The 20889-nt window shown below is 40.1% G+C and overlaps 1 protein-coding gene across 3 annotated transcripts in view; it reads right to left on the minus strand.

The window, feature by feature from the left end:
• The window catches only part of zbtb20 (zinc finger and BTB domain containing 20), an 82437-nt gene extending 63403 nt beyond the window's left edge, over window positions 1-19034 (minus strand). Inside the window, exons 1-2 of one of the 3 annotated variants that reach the window (XM_060862623.1) lie at window positions 18797-19034; window positions 5058-5166 (exon numbers count right to left, since the gene is read on the minus strand). The gene's annotated coding sequence lies outside the window, so the exon portion shown is untranslated. The remainder of the gene's footprint in view (window positions 1-5057; window positions 5167-18796) is intronic. The other 2 variants (XM_060862622.1, XM_060862627.1) reach the window with 2 other exon arrangements.
• Between the last annotated feature and the right edge of the window lie 1855 nt (window positions 19035-20889).

Below are 20889 nucleotides of genomic sequence, written 5' to 3' on the forward strand. Positions count from 1 at the left end.
TACACCACGCCAGCGAGCAGGATGATTAATGTAACCAGTAATCTCATGTTTTTATCCGTCTCTCACCACAACCACTCCAGATATCACAGAGCCAAAACACAAACCCTTTTCACTCTGCACTTACAAACGAAAACTGCTCATAAGTTTATGTTGCATTTATTCTGCAAGCCAAAGATCCTTTCCAGAATATCCGAACTCCATAAAGAGAATTACTGACGAGGGAACGTTCACATCAACGTTCACCTCCTTCACCTCACACACACCTCGAACTGAAAGAAGTCATACTTTTGTATAGTGAGTATTCTGTATAGTGTGTGTATAGTTTCTAGCATGTACCTGGTGTGTATAGCGTGTGTATAGTGTATATATAATGTGATGGTGTGTATATTGTGTGTGTATAGTGTATTGTATGTACATGGTGTGTATATAGTGTGTATATGGTGTTTAGTGGGTATATTGTGTGTATAGTGTGTATATTTTGTGTATATAGTGTATAGAATGTATAGTGTGTGTATGGTGTGTATATAGTGTATAGTGTGTATATGGTGTGTATATAGTGTATAGTGTATACATGGTGTGTATATTGTGTAAAGTGTTTATATGGTGTGTATATGGTGTATAGTGTGTATATGGTGTGTATATGGTGTGTATAGTGTGTACACAGTGTGTATAGTTTGTACATGGTGTGTATATAGTGTATAGTGTTTATATGGTGTGTATATAGTGTATAATGAGTATATGGTGTGTATATAGTGTATAGTGTGTACACAGTGTGTATATAGTGTATAGTGTGTATATAGTGTAAAGTGTGTGCATGGTGTGTATATAGTGTAAAGTGTGTACATGGTTTGTATATATTGTATAGTGTGTATATGTTGTGTTTTCAGTGTATAGTGTGTATATGGTGTGTATATAGTGTATAGTGTGTATATGGTGTGTATATAGTGTATAGTGTGTATATGGTGTGTATATAGTGTATAGTGTGTATATGGTGTGTATATAGTGTATATAGTGTATAGTGTGTATATAGTGTAAAGTGTGTACATGGTGTGTATATAGTGTATAGTGTGTATATGGTGTGTATATAGTGTATAGTGTGTATATGGTGTGTATATAATGTATAGTGTGTATATGGTGTGTATATAGTGTATATGGTTTGTATATATTGTATATAGTGTATAGTGTGTATATGGTGTTTATATAGTGTATAGTGTGTATATGGTGTGTATATAGTGTATAGTGTGTATATGGTGTGTATATAGTGTATAGTGTGTATATGGTGTGTTTATAGTGTAAAGTGTGTACATGGTGTGTATATAATGTATAGTGTGTATATGGTGTGTATATAGTGTATATGGTGTGTATATAGTGTATATGGTGTGTATATAGAGTATAGTGTGTATATGGTGTGTATATAGTGTATAGTGTGTATATGGTGTGTATATAGTGTATAGTGTGTATATGGTGTGTATATAATGTATAGTGTGTATATGGTGTGTTTATAGTGTAAAGTGTGTACATGGTGTGTATATAATGTATAGTGTGTATATGGTGTGTATATAGTGTATATGGTGTGTATATAGTGTATATGGTGTGTATATAGAGTATAGTGTGTATATGGTGTGTATATAGTGTATAGTGTGTATATGGTGTGTATATAGAGTATAGTGTGTATATGGTGTGTATATAGTGTATAGTGTGTATATAGTGTATATAGTGTATAGTGTGTATATAGTGTATAGTGTGTATATGGTGTGTATATAGTGTATAGTGTGTATATGGTGTGTATATAGTGTATAGTGTGTATATGGTGTGTATATAGTGTATAGTGTGTATATAGTGTATAGTGTGTATATGGTGTGTATATAGTGTATAGTGTGTATATAGTGTATAGTGTGTATATGGTGTGTATATAGTGTATAGTGTGTATATGGTGTATGGTGTGTATATAGTGTGTATATAGTGTATAGTGTTTATATGGTGTGTATATGGTGTGTATATAGTGTATAGTGTGTATATGGTGTGTATATGGTGTGTATATAGTGTATGGTGTGTATATAGTGTATAGTGTGTATATAGTGTATAGTGTGTATATGGTGTGTATATGGTGTGTATATGGTGTGTATATAGTGTATAGTGTGTATATAGTGTATAGTGTGTATATGGTGTGTATATGGTGTGTATATGGTGTGTATATAGTGTATAGTGTGTATATAGTGTATAGTGTGTATATGGTGTGTATATAGTGTGTATATAGTGTATGGTGTGTATATAGTGTATAGTGTGTATATAGTGTATAGTGTGTATATGGTGTGTATATGGTGTGTATATAGTGTATAGTGTGTATATAGTGTATAGTGTGTATATGGTGTGTATATAGTGTATAGTGTGTATATGGTGTGTATATAGTGTGTATATAGTGTATGGTGTGTATATAGTGTATAGTGTGTATATAGTGTATAGTGTGTATATGGTGTGTATATAGTGTATAGTGTGTATATGGTGTGTATATAGTGTATAGTGTGTATATAGTGTATAGTGTGTATATGGTGTGTATATAGTGTATAGTGTGTATATAGTGTATAGTGTGTATATGGTGTGTATATAGTGTATAGTGTGTATATGGTGTGTATATAGTGTATAGTGTGTATATGGTGTGTATATAGTGTATAGTGTGTATATGGTGTGTATATAGTGTATAGTGTGTATATGGTGTGTATATAGTGTATAGTGTGTATATGGTGTGTATATAGTGTATGGTGTGTATATGGTGTGTATATAGTGTATAGTGTGTACATGGTGTGTATATAGTGTATAGTGTGTATATGGTGTGTATATAGTGTATAGTGTGTATATAGTGTGTAGCTGTTGATTGACAGCTAGCAGACATACAGCTCGTTGAAGTAACAGAAAGCGAATGAACACAGTGAGTAAACAACAAGAGAAGTATAAAATCACAGAGCCACAAACAGGTCAGAGCTAAAAACACAGCACTCCGTCTACAGTCTCGCTTTTCTTAGTCAAAGTTTGCTTTTTGAGGTTTATTGCGTTTTTATGAAAGACATTTTAGAGACGTGCTGCACAGATAAAGTCACACAACTTTAACACAACTTCTGACAGTGTGATCAGATCAGATGAAAACATGACACTGAGAAACTTGTTTTGTGGTAAAGGGTGTGTGAGGAAGGTAGTTAGAGCATATAGTGTGTGTGTGTGTGTGTGTGTCTCTCTCTCCCTCCGTATACGAGTCGTCTGAGGTGAAGAGGAACGATATACACTCGCCTGCAGCATGAGCCAAGGCCTGACGCACGCTCTGACATTCACACACACGAGCAGCAGGGCCATGTGAGGGTCAAACCTGTGCACGTGCGCGCACGCAAATGTCTGCCGCGATGGGCTTTTCCGTGGAGTGTTTCCCCTGCTTAATAGTCTCAGCTGTTGCTCGACGGGAGACGAGTGTGTGCCGCGGAGCGGAGTGTGTGTAAGCCGTGTAGCTTTATCGAGGAGCCAGACGGTGTGTTATAGTCAGTGCCTATATTAAGAGCTCTCGTTTAAAGCCGCTGCCATATCACATATGCATGCACGCGCGCACACACACACAACACACACACACACACACACACACACACACACAGTGCTCCCAATGAGACCCCCAACCACAGACATGATGGAAAAACACTGTGCAGCCCAATTCAGAGAACACGGTGAATCGCGTGTGGAAGAACAATGCCACAGTGTGTACAGAGAATTCCTCTGCAAATGCAAAACTCTCGAGAGGACCTACAATGCCAAAACTCCACACACTCGCACACTCTGCTCTTAGAGGAGATTCGCACAAACCCATTTGGGAGACTGTCTTTTTTTTCTCCCCCTTAAACTATCCTGAAAACGAGGAAACAGCTCAGTGCGACATGGAGCAGATCTCCAGGTTTTATGAATCAGTTACAGCAGGACTTTTAGGAACGGATCTGGAGCTCAGCTTCGATAAACACCAGGACCATTCGCAAGTTTGCATAAATCTGCAACAGCTGTAAGGCTGACAAACATGCTCTTCTACAGAGAAGAAAAAGGACTCATTGTGTTTTTCGTGGTTATGCAACAACAACAGGTAACTTACACCTGAGCCCAAAGTGGGCCTTTTGGACTGATCTGGGATCAGATCTCACAGCCTTTCACACTGAATTGGGACAGAACTCTTTTGGTCTTTTGGACTCATGTTGCTTTTAGAAAGCTGCCAGATAAAAGTGCTCTGTATTTGATCTGGCCTTGGTTCATGAAGCTTTTTGGACTGATCTGGGATCGGACCTTGTATATTTTTAGATTTATCTTTGACCAGATAACAAAACTTCTTAAATTATTAAACTTTGCGCACTGATCCATAATTGGACCACTAAACGTTTTTTGACTGATCTGGGATCGGATCGTGAAGTTTTTCTGATCTTTTTTCCAGATCTCTCCGTTTCAGTTTTTTTTCCCTGCCTTTCAGCCTGGTCTGGGATCAGCTTGCTTTAGCTGTGCATCTGATCCGAGACTCAACTGCTCCGTCTGATCTCAGATCAGAGCATGTTTCAGCAGTCTGGGTAGGATTTTACAGTGTTGCATCAGATGAACCACATGCTGTGTCTAAAACGGCTCTCCCTCACTCACTCGTTCACTACGTAGGGGGCGGCAGAGAGGGAGGAAACAGGGTCTGTGACAAAAACATAAACACTTCAAATTATAAGTCACCTGCTGACCCAAAGACCACAATCTCCGGACGGACTAGAGGTCATTTACATGAAACGTAAACGTTTATGCACAAGATTTAAACAGTTCAACCTCCATCACTGTAATTTTAGCTACGAGACAAGGTAGTGAGCACCGGCTGCACCCTTATAGTGCACCATAGGGACTAATGAAGTGCACTAACCCAGAGAACGAGCTGAGACACAACTCCAGTGACACGACTGATCGGTTTAATGTCTTACTGTAATAATAAGAAGAAGCAGAATGAGAAATAAGAAGGCAGCAGACACGTGGTGGAGTAAAGATCAGCTGAATCAGAGCGCAGATCTCACCTCTCACTCTCGGATGGAGAACACACTTCCTCTCCAGCGTCCCTCGGCTGCGAAGATCACATCTGATGCTCCTCTGAGTGCGTTCTCATCAGACGATCCAGATCTGTCACTGAGAACATCACACACAGTTAATCTCCACATACGAGATGTGTTCCACACACGCACACACACACATACACATACAGAGTCTAAATTTTGACGGCCATCATTTGAGTTCGCTTTACTTCTGTGTGTGTGTGTGTGTGTGTGTGTGTTTTAAGATGGTGTCCTTAACTGAACACACAATCATTGCTCTGTGGGTTGAAATTGTTTCATTGCTACACAACGTAGAAAAAAGCTTCCATGCCTGAACACGACTGTCTCTGTCCTCACACGTGATGAAGTAAGATCTGGTGAATAAACACACACAACACACTCTGCCATGTGCCGGATTTACGCTTTTGCAATCGAGGTGTGTTGCGTTCCTTAACAAACTAGAACCTTCCATAGGATCAGACTGTTTACAACCTTACCAGAAAACGGTTAAACGGCTCGGCCAGGGAACTTTCTGAGCTCCTTGGCTCCGCCTACTTATCCGGAGCCGGGAACAAGTGGCACACTTTCGGCAAACAAAGAACAACAAAAAAAACGTTCATTGTTTTGCAGAAGGTGTCACTTCACCAAGCCAAATCAAATCATGTTAGAAAAACGTTAAGGCACAAGGCGTTGCGCTGACGGATTATCCTCACGCTAAACCCACTCTCATACCTCAGGTACTGATAAAAAGGAAAAATTAAATAAAAAAATAATAATACTAATAACAGCTTATACAGAGTTATCAGTCCAAATTCCACAGGCATGCAGGGAATCTGGAGCTCGCTGAAGAGAACATACCAGCACAATGGAAAATACATAACACAAACAAAACACGCATTCATTTAAGTACCACACGGATCCAGGTTTCCATCCGCTGATTGAGCCTCCAGCTTAGAAAAAAAGAGAACTTCAAAACAGAATCAGTATCAAGTGTGTGCTTCATTCCAGCAGACGGTTCACTCGGTTCACTCCAAACTCCACACCTTCTACACACCTCTGTGTGCCTCATCCACCAAGTTCCATCAGCTCAGCACGGTGGAACTCAACACCGGTTCTGTTCACTGGATCCGTCTGACACGGGGAGGAGATTTCACCACAACCAAACCTCGTGCTAACTAGCTAACATCTTCATCGGGTCGTCTCAGGTCATCTAATCTCACTACCAGACTGACGAACTGCATGACTTCTATCCCATTTTCCTATTCACCCAAGTGGAATTTGTATATGTTAATATTCAGCCTGTTGAAAAACTTGTTTTATTATCTAACTTCAGTCACGAGGACGAGTTGATGCAATAAAAAGTGAGTTCGCAAATCGCCTGAAGGTTTTTACCTTAAACAGTCAGCATTGGTCTGTGTGAAATATTTTAACCTGTTTAACTGAGTCCTGTACAAGGAAAAGTTTAAGAGACTTAAACACTCCAGATAAATCCGTGGATCTGTTTAGATATACACATGAATATTCACGAGTATGCAAATTTACCTGTCATCTCAAAAACCCTAGGAAACTAGCTGGTGTTTGAAGCTCATACGTCTACAGAGTTCTACAGACACGTGCACCAACACACACCGACACACACCGACACACACCAATACATACCAACACACAACAACACACCTCGACACACACCGACACAAAATAACACACACCGACACACACCAACACACACCGACACACACCGACACACATTGACACACAACAACACACACCAACACACCTCGACACACCTCGACACACACTGACACAAAACAACACACACCAACACACACCGACACAAACCGACACACACCGACACACAACAACACACACCGACACACACCGACACACAACAACACACACCAATACACACCAACATACAACAACACACCTCGACACACACCGACACAAAACAACACACACCGACACACACCGACACACACCGCACACACCAACACACACCGACACACACGACACACACCGACACACAACAACACACACCGACACACAACACACACCGACACACACCAACACACTGCAACTGAAACGTTTCTGTTATTTCAGTTTTTCAGTAAAACCTTTTAACAGTTGAACTTGCCCAGATGTGTAGGTGTGTGTGTTTACAGGTGTGTCTCGTTAAGACCCTGTGACGTCTCTGTGCAACACGTCTCACAGCGCAGGACTGAAGAGCACCATGAATTGAATATTTACTGGTTAGTGAAGTTAGGGGAAAGTAGATAAGTGTTTCTGAGCTCGGGGGAAAAAGGGATGGTGGTTTCATCAGCGTCTCACACACACACGCACACACACACACACACACACACACACACACAGGCGCTCCTGCAAATTTGGCCTTGACTTTCAATTAGAGCGATGAAGGTCATTTCTGTAACGAGCTTTAGAGTATCCTCACACATACACACACACACACACACACACACACACACACACACACACACACGTCTGTCTAACGTCTACAACACTGGCCGATATTAATTTCAATTTCATTTAAAATTTCATTTAATTTTTTTAATAAAATTATTTTTCATTATTGATTTAAGTTGAACATTAAAGGTGTTTATTAGCAACGTGGAGATTTATCTCCGATAGCGACGCTACACCGTGAGCTCACACTCATCTCAGTATTGTTTTTCTGTAAAAAAAAAACTACAAGCTCCTGAAAGAACTGAACTGGTGGCAGTTTAAATCTTTTACTCAGAATCTCTCACTCTGTAAATATAATAAATATAAGATGAAGTATAAAGTAGAGCCGTGTGACACTTTTATAACGTAATGTCTTAAAAATCACAAACACTGTTAACATTTATGTTCTAAATGTTCCACGTTACAGCGTTTATATTTTTTTAGATATGTTGTTGACATCCTTGTGTAAATCGTCAGTATAACAAAGTCAGTATAAATGCAGTCGTGTCTTTAGACCTGTTAGGGCTCGATATCAGACGTGTTCCACTGATCTCCTCAATTATTTTCAATCATTTATCAGAACTTGTTCAGAACTTGTTCGGTATTTGTTCAGCACGTTCTCCACAGTTCCACCTGGGCACTTTTTATAGCTCCTGGGATGAAAGCAAACACGCAATGTAATTGTATTACACCAATAACGATATATCACACCAACAGATCTTCATATTCATCCCTTTTTGCTAACGATTGAATCATCCTCCTTTTTTTCTAAACAGTGGCTCCGTTTCTCTGAACGTCCGAATGTCTCCTCTACATGGCCTTATGTATTCGAGGTGTGTGTGTGAGTGAGTGTGTGTGTGAGTGCGTGTGTGTGTGAGTGTGTGTGTGTGAGTGTGTGTGTATGTGAGTGAGTGTGTGTGTGAGTGAGTGTGTGTGTGTGTGTGTGTGAGTGTGTGTGTGTGAGTGTGTGTGAGTGTGTGTGTGAGTGAGTGTGTGTGTGTGAGTGAGTGTGTGTGTGAGTGCGAGTGAGTGTGTGTGTGTGTGTGTGAGTGTGTGTGTGTGTGAGTGTGTGTGTGTGAGTGTGTGTGAGTGTGTGTGTGTGTGTGTGTGAGTGTGTGTGTGTGTGAGTGTGTGTGTGTGTGTGAGTGTGTGTGAGTGTGTGTGTGAGTGTGTGTGTGTGAGTGGGTGTGAGTGTGTGTGTGAGTGTGTGTGTGTGTGAGTGTGTGTGTGTGAGTGGGTGTGAGTGTGTGTGTGTGAGTGTGTGTGTGAGTGTGTGTGTGTGCTCATGAACATGCTTTTCACATCCATTTCAGACTGCAGGTCTTCCATCATTTCTCAGTACTTTACTTTTATCTGTTTCATGTACAATGACAGACGTGCGCTGACGTGAGCACTGTGAGAAATATCAAGGTTATACTCATGGAGGTTACACGTCTGAATGCGTGAAGGTTAATGCATGAAATAAACACAATTTCTCTACAGGTTACAGTTACGCGGTTTCACACGTTCCTGATTATTGTCAGTAAAACACTCCTTTTTCATTTGAAATAATCTTCCACCAACCGAATCTGAAAAGTGTTAAATAAAAAAAAGAATCCAATTGTTTCTAGAAGAATCCGGACCCTGGATTTGGACACGCGTGTGAACGCACGGGACTCGGGGTCACACGCACAGCGTAGACGTGACGCGCTGCAGGAGAAACGTTTGGATTAAAGGAAAAGGACGTTTTAGGGAAAATTAGATTGACAGAAGCTACACAAAATACAGTTCAAACAAATGGCTGAAATATTTAAAAAAAAAAAAAAAAAGAACCTTATGGGTTTCACTTTATGAACAGAGACTAAACAAACAGAAACGCGGCTTTGTTTCGGAGCTTGTTTGCATAATGCAACACTTCTGCAATCTCGCCTTTGCAAAATCATTAAGCTTTATGGTGCTTTATAGAGTTTAAGAGTTTTCACTGTAGTCTGTAGTGAAGTCAGGGTTTTAAACACAGGAAACACTTACAGACACCCAGGAATTCTACCATCACTTCTCACCATGTGATCGATTCACTTTTAGAGTCTGCGCTGAGGGACTCGAGGAGATGTAGTGCACTACTGATACGTGGATGATGTGTGGAGAGAGGAACTCTGTTAGAGGAGGCGGAGCCCTGAGAGCCGGAGATAGAAATGTGTGTACGATGACTGACACTCTGAGTGTGAGCTCTTCCTTTACAGAGGAGAGGCTGATGATGATGATGATGATGATGATGATGATGATAATGATGTTGATGATGATGATTTTTGGGGCATTATTTTCAAGCTGTCACTTGCCACTAGCAGCTGTCAGCTTGTGTATGTGGAAGAGGGCAGACTTCACGTCCACTGAAGGTGTCCTGAAGATAGTGAGTGTTCGTCTGGTCTCCTCCTGAGTGTTAGCTATATAGAGTTCAGGCAAATAAACAAAAAGGGACTGAATTTAAATGTTTAATAAAGCTGCTATCAGTAAGACCGTGATGAGAGAAATGTTACAGTCCATATTTTAAATCACTCACTCACTCACTCATTCATCTTCTACCGCTTATCCGAACTACCTCGGGTCACGGGGAGCCTGTGCCTATCTCAGGCGTCATCGGGCATCAAGGCAGGATACACCCTGGACGGAGTGCCAACCCATCACAGGGCACACACACACACACACACTCTCATTCACTCACGCAATCACACACTACGGACAATTTTCCAGAGATGCCAATCAACCTACCATGCATGTCTTTGGACCGGGGGAGGAAACCGGAGTACCCGGAGGAAACCCCCGAGGCACGGGGAGAACATGCAAACTCCACACACACAAGGTGGAGGTGGGAATCGAACCCCCAACCCTGGAGGTGTGAGGAGAACGTGCTAACTACTAAGACACCGTGACCCCTATTTTTAAATCAACTAAAGCAAAAAAGATTCTTTTTCTAGGTTTGTGAGAGCGATCAGGCAGAAACATGCAGCTAAACCCATCGTATGGATCTCAGGTCAAATCCTGAAATTTCTATTAAATTTCTATCCTGAATAACTATTAAATAATTCACTATTTTCTTTCACGTGCTGCTTTAAAACAGTGTTCCAGAGAACGTTAAGGTTAAAAAAGTTTGAATCCAGATTACAAGCATGTTTAGTCTTGTTTATTCGACGCTCGTGATGTTTTGTGTAACACATGAACACGTCATGTTTCTCAGAGCTTTAATCTACATCTTTCGTGTCGACTCTCACTGCTCTTACACACACAGACACACTGTTTAAGGTGTGTTTTAGCTGCACGGTCTCACTGGCTCCAGGATCAATACCTCAGGTTTATACCTGATTAATATTTACCTGCTGTATTTATCAGCTTTATATTACATTTATTCTACTTTTTATGTTGAATGAACGACTTCCAGGAAGTGGTCACACCTGGTCGGCCTTGTCATGTGACAGGAAATGAAACAATTAGAAACTTTTAGAATATTGTAGAGTTTCGCCTGCTGTGTAAACTATACACTAAACATCCATGTATGACACACACACACACACACACACACACACACACTCACACACACACACTCACTTACACACACTCACTCACACACACACACTCACACACACACACTCACACACACACACACACACTCACTCACTCACACACACACACACACTCACTCACACACCAACACACACACACACACACTCACACACACACACTCACTCACACACACACACTCACTCACACACCAACACACACACACACACACTCACCCACACTCTCTCACACACACACACACTCACTCACCCACACTCTCACACACACACACACACTCACTCACACACACACACTCACACACACACACACTCACTCACACACACACACTCACACCCACACACTCACACACACCCACACACACACCCACACACACACCCACACTCACACCCACACCCACACACCCACTTACACACACACACCCACACACAGACCCACACTCACACACACCCACTCACACACCCACACACAGACCCACACTCACACACACACACTCACACACACACACCCACACACACAGACCACTTGATAGCTCGACATCCTTCTGTATGAAAGCTGATATTCTTACATTGTGTTTTCTTACATTTCCTTTCAAATGAGTTTATTTATTATAAAAACGTAAGGTTCTTAATAACGTGTTTAATATCCTGCTTTAAAGGAAATGATATTTTCTTAATATGTTCAGCCTCTGAGGACGAATCTTTGCCTGCTTTTATCTAATAAACATCATAAAGTCCCCTAAGTGGCACTCCGTTCCTGGACCGTAGCTGGACGTGGATGGTGATGTTTCAGAATCCCTGGGTATGAATGGGTTAAATGTTTTCCTCTGCCATTTACAGAATTATTTATTTATTTATTTATTTATTTGCTTCTGTGTCATTCTGTCAGACAGACAGGAACTTCATAGAAATGGCAGATGTAATGAATGAGAAGGCAGCTGATGTGCTGCTCATCCACAGCGTAACACGACGACTTTCACGTCGTTACACATTTCTAAATAAACACCAGGTCCTAAAAGTCATCGATGCCACAGTTTTTATGGTTGTGTTCCTGGTTTCGTGTACGGACCCGAGCCTGACAAATAAACCTCTGTTGTACAGTTAATTTACAAATGACTAATAAACTGAGGCTGTAGAAAGAAATAAGGTGTACTGAGCTGAGTCTGTAATGTGAGAGCACAGAGTATTCACTGAGATATTCACTGCTTTAATGAGAAATTTATAGAAAAAGATTCTTTATTTTAAATATGTACTGTTTTTATCTGTCAGAGAGAGAGAGAGAGAGAGAGAGAGAGAGAGAGAGAGAGAGAGAGAGAGAGAGGATTTAGTGCTTACATGGAATATTCCAGACCTGTCTGAATAGTGCAGTAATGATTAATCCATATATCAGTGAACGTATATAAATAGCTGATATTAATACTGCTATCAAACTGTGGCCTTGGTACAGGTGCAAGTTCTAAAGGAGAGTCTACAGAGAAATGTGTGTAGTGTGGATTTACACAACACTACCTCGTTACAACTACATACCAACATGGTACTACACACACACACACACACACACATACACACACACACACTATAGAGTACTACACACACTATAGAGTACTACATACACACTCACACACACTATAGAGTACTACACACACACACACTATAGAGTACTACATACTCACTCACACACACACTATAGAGTACTACACACACACACACACTATAGAGTACTACATACACTATAGAGTACTACATACTCACTCACACACACACTATAGAGTACTACACCCACACACACACTATAGAGTACTACACACACACACTATAGAGTACTACATACACACTCACACACACACTATAGAGTACTACATACACACTCACGCACACTATAGAGTACTACACACACACACACTATAGAGTACTACATACACACTCACACACACACTATAGAGTACTACTACACACACACACTATAGAGTACTACACACACACTATAGAGTACTACATAAACACTCACACACACACTATAGAGTACTACATACACACTCACACACACTATAGAGTACTACACACACACACACTATAGAGTACTACATACACACTCACACACACACTATAGAGTACTACATACACACACACACACTATAGAGTACTACACACACACACACACTATAGAGTACTACATACACACTCACACACACACTATAGAGTACTACATACACACACACACTATAGAGTACTACATACATACACACACACTATAGAGTGCCACACACACACACTCATACACTATAGAATACTACACACACTATAGAGTATTACACACACAATATAGTTCTACACATTTCACACACACATACACTATGAAGTGCTACACAAACACTATAGAGTACTACAAACATACACACAATATAGAGTTATACACACTACACACACATACACTATAGAGTACTACACACAAACAACATGAAGTACAACACACAAACAACATGGAGTACAACACACATACACACACGTATTGTACAGGGTACAGCATTACTACATGCATATATTGTATAGAGTACCACACACATACACACACACACACAAACCCACATACTGTATAGAGTACTATGTGCACACACACATTATTACACACATGTATTGTGTAGATTACTACAGACACGTTATCACCTGTGTATGTGTGTGTGTGACAGTTCACTTCATATATACACTATATAGATGACATGCAGTCATTATGACTTATGTATTAAAAACATTACCACACGCACACATTATTATACACATGCATTATTACCTGAGTTTATAATACAGATATAAATTCATATACATGTAATAGCTTTATATGATACAGACTGATATTATATAGATGACATATAGGCATTATTACTGTATAGATGCTATACACACGTCGTATTAACCCTGTATTATATCTACCTTTATTATGTAGATGACTGGATGAGTATTTTAAAATTTCCACAGATTATTGGCATTATTTCCTGTCTGTATTAAAGCCTGTTCCATACGTGTTAGGAGTGTGTGTTACTAAAGCTGTACATTGGACCCATGAGACATAAACGCTTAATAAGATCTTCTTGTAGAAATCATGGTCTTTCCTAAACAGATTCTCAAACAGCCTCGAGTGGAAAAACACAATATCGATATCTCTACCAGGCCGTGACCTCGCCAACGCCGGCACGTTAAAGTGGTTAAAGGGGACATGTGAACACCCTGCACTGCCTGAGAGACTTTTATTTTAACTTCAGCACGGATTTGGCGATAGACGTTAATAGAAATGCTGGTAGCGATGTTTGTGTAATCTCAGCGCAGACATTTGGGTTGTGTTCTAAATCGCAGGTTTCGTTCTTGTTTAAACTCCGCCTGAGAAACACGTTGGTTTTTTTTTATTGTTTTTTTTAAACGTTTATTTAAAAAGTGTCGATCGATTTTGTGGTTTATTTATTTTATTTAATATATTTGAATAAACTATTTGCTTTAACCTCTAACGGAAGCCTGAATAAATCTGGATCTTATCGTTTTTAAATGATCTTATATGCATCTGCGGTTAAAGATGTGAAAAGATCTTATTGAGAGCTTGCCAGTTATAAATCCTAATTTCATGAATCTTCTGGCTCATGAATTTAAGGAATTTACAGTATAAAAAAAAAAAAAAGGCAGCTGAAATAAACCTAATCAGAAACTAAATAGACTCGGATATAAATCTATGTTACAGATGTCTAGAATGTGAATCAGAATTTACGGCTGTGAAATATGCAGCACAAATATTTTGTACAACTTCACATCAACATGGCCACACACACACACACACACACACACACACACACACACACACACACACACACACACAGCTTTCCAAGAACCTGCCATGCACGAAAAACTACAAGTCGTCCTAAAAAACTTTCAATTTTGAAAAATATAATAAAAAAATAAAATATATATATATATATATATATATATATATATATATATAATCTCCAACATGAGCGTTTCGTACATTTCTGTGAAATACTTTCGTATACATGAGTAATATTTATAAATATAGTGAAAAAAAATGTACCAAAACGAAAAAAAAAAAAAAAACCCATAATGCAAGGCTTATTTATTTCCTGTCTTCTGGTGGACTCTGTTAAATATTAATTCATGATTCTGTGTCAGGAAGCGGACGGCCGCGTGGCCCGTGTCGGCTCAGAGACGCAAGAAACTGCAGGAGAATGATCATCTGGATAAAACGGGAATTTTGAGGATACGAGATTTGTAATACTGCCAAGAAAAGATCGCTCTGGGGATGTGCATCTTGATATATTTTTTATTTTAAGTCAGAGCGGGTGTGACCTTTGACCTCACGCAAATCTCATACACACACATACACACACACGCACGCACACACACACACAACAACACGTACACCCACGTCTTCATCCACTTGTGAAAATAAAAAAATAAAAGTGAATAAACTTTTTCTAAACCTATTTTAAGGGCTTTAGGCTTTTTCAGGACACTCGACTGGATATGGAGTGCAGATGGTCAGACTCTTCCAGACGTAATAACCTTTAACCTGGAGGTCGAAATGTGGCGCGTTCAGGAATATGTGTGCGTCCATGTACGGTTTTTATATCGCAACGCTTCTCTGACTTTTTCCACACAGCTTAAAGACATCAAAATATTCACAATATTTAATTTTGGCAGACGAACTTGCTGCTGTGCTTCATGCACGTGTGTGTGTGTGTGTGTGTGTGTGTGTGAGAGAGGAACACGCCTGCTGCAACAAACCATCAAAATGAAAAATAAACAAACCTAACGTTTGAAACAAACACAAGCTTAGTGACACTTGTCTTCTCTTGAAAACAGTTGTAAATTCTTCTTGGTGGAATCGAACTCATAAAAACGGCACGGCATCGTAACGTCGGCAAGAAAAAAATATTTAAACATATAAATATAAATCCACAACCAACTTATAGACCCACAAAACATCTAACCTGTGACTCTCTCCTCACTCTGTCGCTCACTCTATCTCTCTTTCCGGACAGAACTCTTTCACTAATAAAGATAAAGAACATGTGCTTGGGGGGGGGGAATCGGGCCTGTATTTTATTAAACTAACACACACTCTGCACAGGCCTAACACTTCCTTCTGTGGAGTTATGAGTGCTGTTAAAATGCATTAATGTGATCGGATACATGTGTCTGAGATACTGTGTGTGACGTGTGTGACGAGACGTATATCACTGTATAACTGCAGAAATGCTGAAAAGTACCACGATCGACTCATTCAAGAATTCGAGCTTGATCGAGGAAAAGTTCAAGAAAAACAACAAGAAAAACAAACAAATAAACAAAAGTTCAAAAGCAACAAACATAACAGAATGTTGTAGTCTGGGTTTAGTGAGCGCTGAGAAATATTCTTTATTTTAGGGTTTGAGCAATTAGAAAATCCTAATAATAATAATAATAATAATAATGAATAATAATGTTATTACTGCTTCTATTATTATAGCTAGTATTAATAATAATAATTATAATAAAGATGATAATAATAATAATAAAATAATAATAATAATAATGATAACAGAAATCGAGACTAATAATCACAGCCTGAATGATATGAGCTCTTTATAGTTTAGTGTAAAAACGCCGAGATGTTTAAAGTGTGTAAAAGAGTTGAATGTAAATCAGCACCGGAGCCGAGGAGTCACACCGGGAGCACCGGGCTGCACGCGCACTGATTTACCGGCACCTGTTATCTCACTTTATTAAAATAATAATAATAATAAAAAAAGCATAAAGATAAAAAATCCGCTCCTGTGAGACATTTATCAACGTAAATCCCAAATCTGCTCAGACACCAGATCTCGAATTTCAAACGTATTCATTGCTTTGTGTCGTTAATAAATCCGTTTTAAGCCATCTGACCCACTTTCTGTCCTCTCTTTAAGCCCACACACACACACTCACTCACACACTCACTCACACACACACACACACACACACTCACACACACTCACTCACACACTCACTCACACACACACACACACACACTCACACACACTCACTCACACACTCACTCACACACACACACACACACACTCACACACACGCACTCACACACCGATCTCGATTTTTTTACTTTTCCCGCATCCACACGCTTTCATTTCCTCGCTTCGTGTTCAGAAAGATGGTCTACGTGTTGGATAAATCAGTTTAAATCTGCAGAAATGTTGTTAGCTATGTGCTAATTTCATTCCTCGGGCTAAAATATCCTGACCGAGAGAGAGAGGGAGAGAGGGAGGGGGGGGGGAGAGGAGAGAGAGAGGAGAGAGAGATAGAGAGAGAGAGAGAGATAGAAAGAGAGAGAGAGAGCGAGAGAGAGAGAGAGAGAGAGAGAGAGAGAGAGAGAGAGAGAGACAGACTGACAGACAGACAGACAGAGGGAAAGACAGAGACAGAGACAGAGAGAGACTCTGCTGCTCCTGGGGCACTTTCTTTGGGGGGGTTTCAGCTATAAACCCCTATAATATTCGGTGCACGAGACAGGGGTTTAACTACAGAAACATCTATAGAGTGTATATTGTATATTGTTGCCATAAATACGAAGGAGGAGAAGAAGTTGTCTTGGATGAAGGAGGACAATCCGCTAGTAATATTAGCTTTAATATTAATGTTTAGATTGATTCGATTTAGCGACCACTTTCTGTCTCATGAGGTTATCTAATGCGCATTTTTTATTTAGGAGGAATGGCATAGCACACACACACACACACACACACACACACACACACACACACACACACAACAGCTGCATACTTTCATATTAAATTCACAGAGAACAATACAAACCCTCAGCTAACATCCATCTCTCGTCTTCTCTCACATTCATCCTGTCTCATGTTATTCCACAAACCATAAATCCAACACGGATCCTCTGTGTCCAAGAAATTATAAAAAGTCATTATTTTAAGGTCTGAAAAAAAAAATATATATATATATACAATTTAACGTATTTATAGTCCATGAGCTAATCCAGGAGTATATTATTATTATTATTATTATTATTATTATTATTATTCTCTGGGAATTCTTCTTCAGCATGCATGGATGTCCCCTTGTCTGTCTGAACATCCTTTAGCTATTAAAAGTCAATAATAAACCAAGCTAAAATAATAGTAATAATAGTTAAAATAATAGTGGTAATAACAATAGTAATAATAATAATAATAATAATAATAATAATAATAATAATAATAGACACTCGCGCGCACACAGACAGACGCACGCGCGCGCCCGCGTTTAAACCTAAATATAAACAAAACTAACCGGATTTTGTGTTCAAACCCTTTCGCTCACAACACAATTCGCTCCTTAGGTATTATCTCATGCATTTGATTTGACCGGGTGATTATTATGTTTGGGGTTTTATTTTATTGCTAGCGTGTAAAAAAAAAGTAAACAAACTACAACGAGCGCAAATTTCTTTAAAGTTCCTTCAAATCTCTTCGGCGCGCTAAAAAAATCCGACTTCTATAAAAGGACAGACACCATTTTCTTACTAAATGCAAAGCGGTATGAAGTTGAAGTTTGCCCTTATTTGCCCCCGACATGGAGCATATACAGTATACGTGTGTGTGTGTGTGTGCATGCCATTTTTTAGAAACAGATAATATTTAACACCCTCCCTCTATCTCTCTCTCCCTCTCTCTGGTTTCTTACCTTTTCTTTCTCTCCACTAGCGACAGTTTCACAGCTTTTCTCCGGCGGCTCTTTCCTTCCTTTATCCGGACAAGCGTGGACTTTTCTTCCTTTTTTAAAAAAAAATTAGTATTTTCCCTTTACTTTGTTTCATGTCTCACTTCCATCTTCTTTCATCTCATCAATAAACACACGCTGCAGCCTACCTTCGGAGAGGAGGAGGAGGAGGAGGAGAGAGAGAGACACAGAGAGAGAGAGAGAGAGAGAGAGAGAGAGAGAGAGAGAGAGAGAGAGAGAGAGAGACCTCGGCCACTTTCAGCGCTGCCCTCCCATTATTCCTCCGCCATTGGTCGGAGACGCGATTGGGACACGCCCACTTCACACTGCGATTGGGACACAGCCGCGGCGGGGCTATGCTAGGCTAACGCCGTGTGCTAAAAGCAAGGTTTCGACACAAACCACTTTACCCCAGTCACAGACTCAACACGCCTCCTATTTATTTATTTATTTATTTATTTATTTATTTATTTAGGAGGAGTGTCTCCGCTGTGTCTCTAAAGAACGTTTGGTGTATTTTATTTATTTGTTTATTTGTCCAGTCTTCACCTCCCGGTCAGAAATGATGTCACGTCAGTTGGTCATTTGTTGTTATTTACTGCGTTCTGTTGTATTTACACGTCTGTGTGGTCACGTGAGCAGCTTTATAAACGTGTCACACTTTCAGTAAGTTATCACAGTTCTAAATAATAATATAGTACTATATCAGTATTACTGAGTCTCTGTCCCGCGGCTGATATAAAAGGGGGTAACGGTCACACACACACACACATATACACTCATATAAACACACACTCACTCACACACACACTCATACATACACTCATAAACACACACTCATAAACACACACACTCATATAAACACTCATACATACAGTACACACACTCACTCACACATTCATATAAACACACACACACATATACAGACACTCACACACATATACATACTCACACATACACTCATATACACTCACATAGACACACTCACATACACACTCACACATACACTCATATACACACACACATCCCCATACACTCATATACACACACATACACTCACACACACACCCACATACACTCATATACACTCACACACATACACTCATATACACACACACATCCCCATACACTCACATACACACTCACACATACACTCATATACACACACACATCCCCATACACTCATATACACACACATACACTCACACACACACCCACATACACTCATATACACTCACACACATACAATCATATACACACACACGAGCGCGCGTCACCGACCGTTACTTCGGATTGGGCGCGTACCGCGTCATTTAAAATTCATTTAAAATCTCATTGGGTTACACTGCTGCCTATCAAAAATAATCGTTTTTTTTAACTACCAACAAACTAGGTTGCCCCTTTAAACAGTGCCTCCTCTACTTTCTACGCATTTCTATTTTCTCATTTATTTATTTAATTTTTTTCCTTCGTCCCTCCCCCTCGACGTCCCCAGCTGACCTCGAGGCGACGTAAGGAGACGCTCGCGCTCTCGTCAACCAATCAGAGCGAGAGGACGCGCACGGAACTTTGTTTTTCGTTCTCCAATGAATTTACAGCGTCGTAATGACGAGCACCAAATTAATGCAATAGTGCTGCTCCTATACACACACACACACACAGACACACACACACACAGACACACACACACGTTCTCTCTCTCTCTCTCTCTCTCACACACACACACACACACACACACACACACGTTCTCTCTCTCTCTCTCACACACACACACACACACACGTTCTCTCTCTCTCTCTCACACACACACACACACACACGTTCTCTCTCTCTCACACACACACACACGTTCTCTCTCTCTCACACACACACACACACACACACACACGTTCTCTCTCTCTCTCTCACACACACACACACACACACGTTCTCTCTCTCTCTCTCTCACACACACACACACACACGTTCTCTCTCTCACACACACACACACACACGTTATCTCTCTCTCTCTCACACACACACACACACGTTATCTCTCTCTCTCTCTCTCTCTCTCT

Source organism: Tachysurus vachellii, chromosome 26, assembly GCF_030014155.1.
Source record: "Tachysurus vachellii isolate PV-2020 chromosome 26, HZAU_Pvac_v1, whole genome shotgun sequence".
NCBI lineage: Eukaryota > Metazoa > Chordata > Actinopteri > Siluriformes > Bagridae > Tachysurus > Tachysurus vachellii.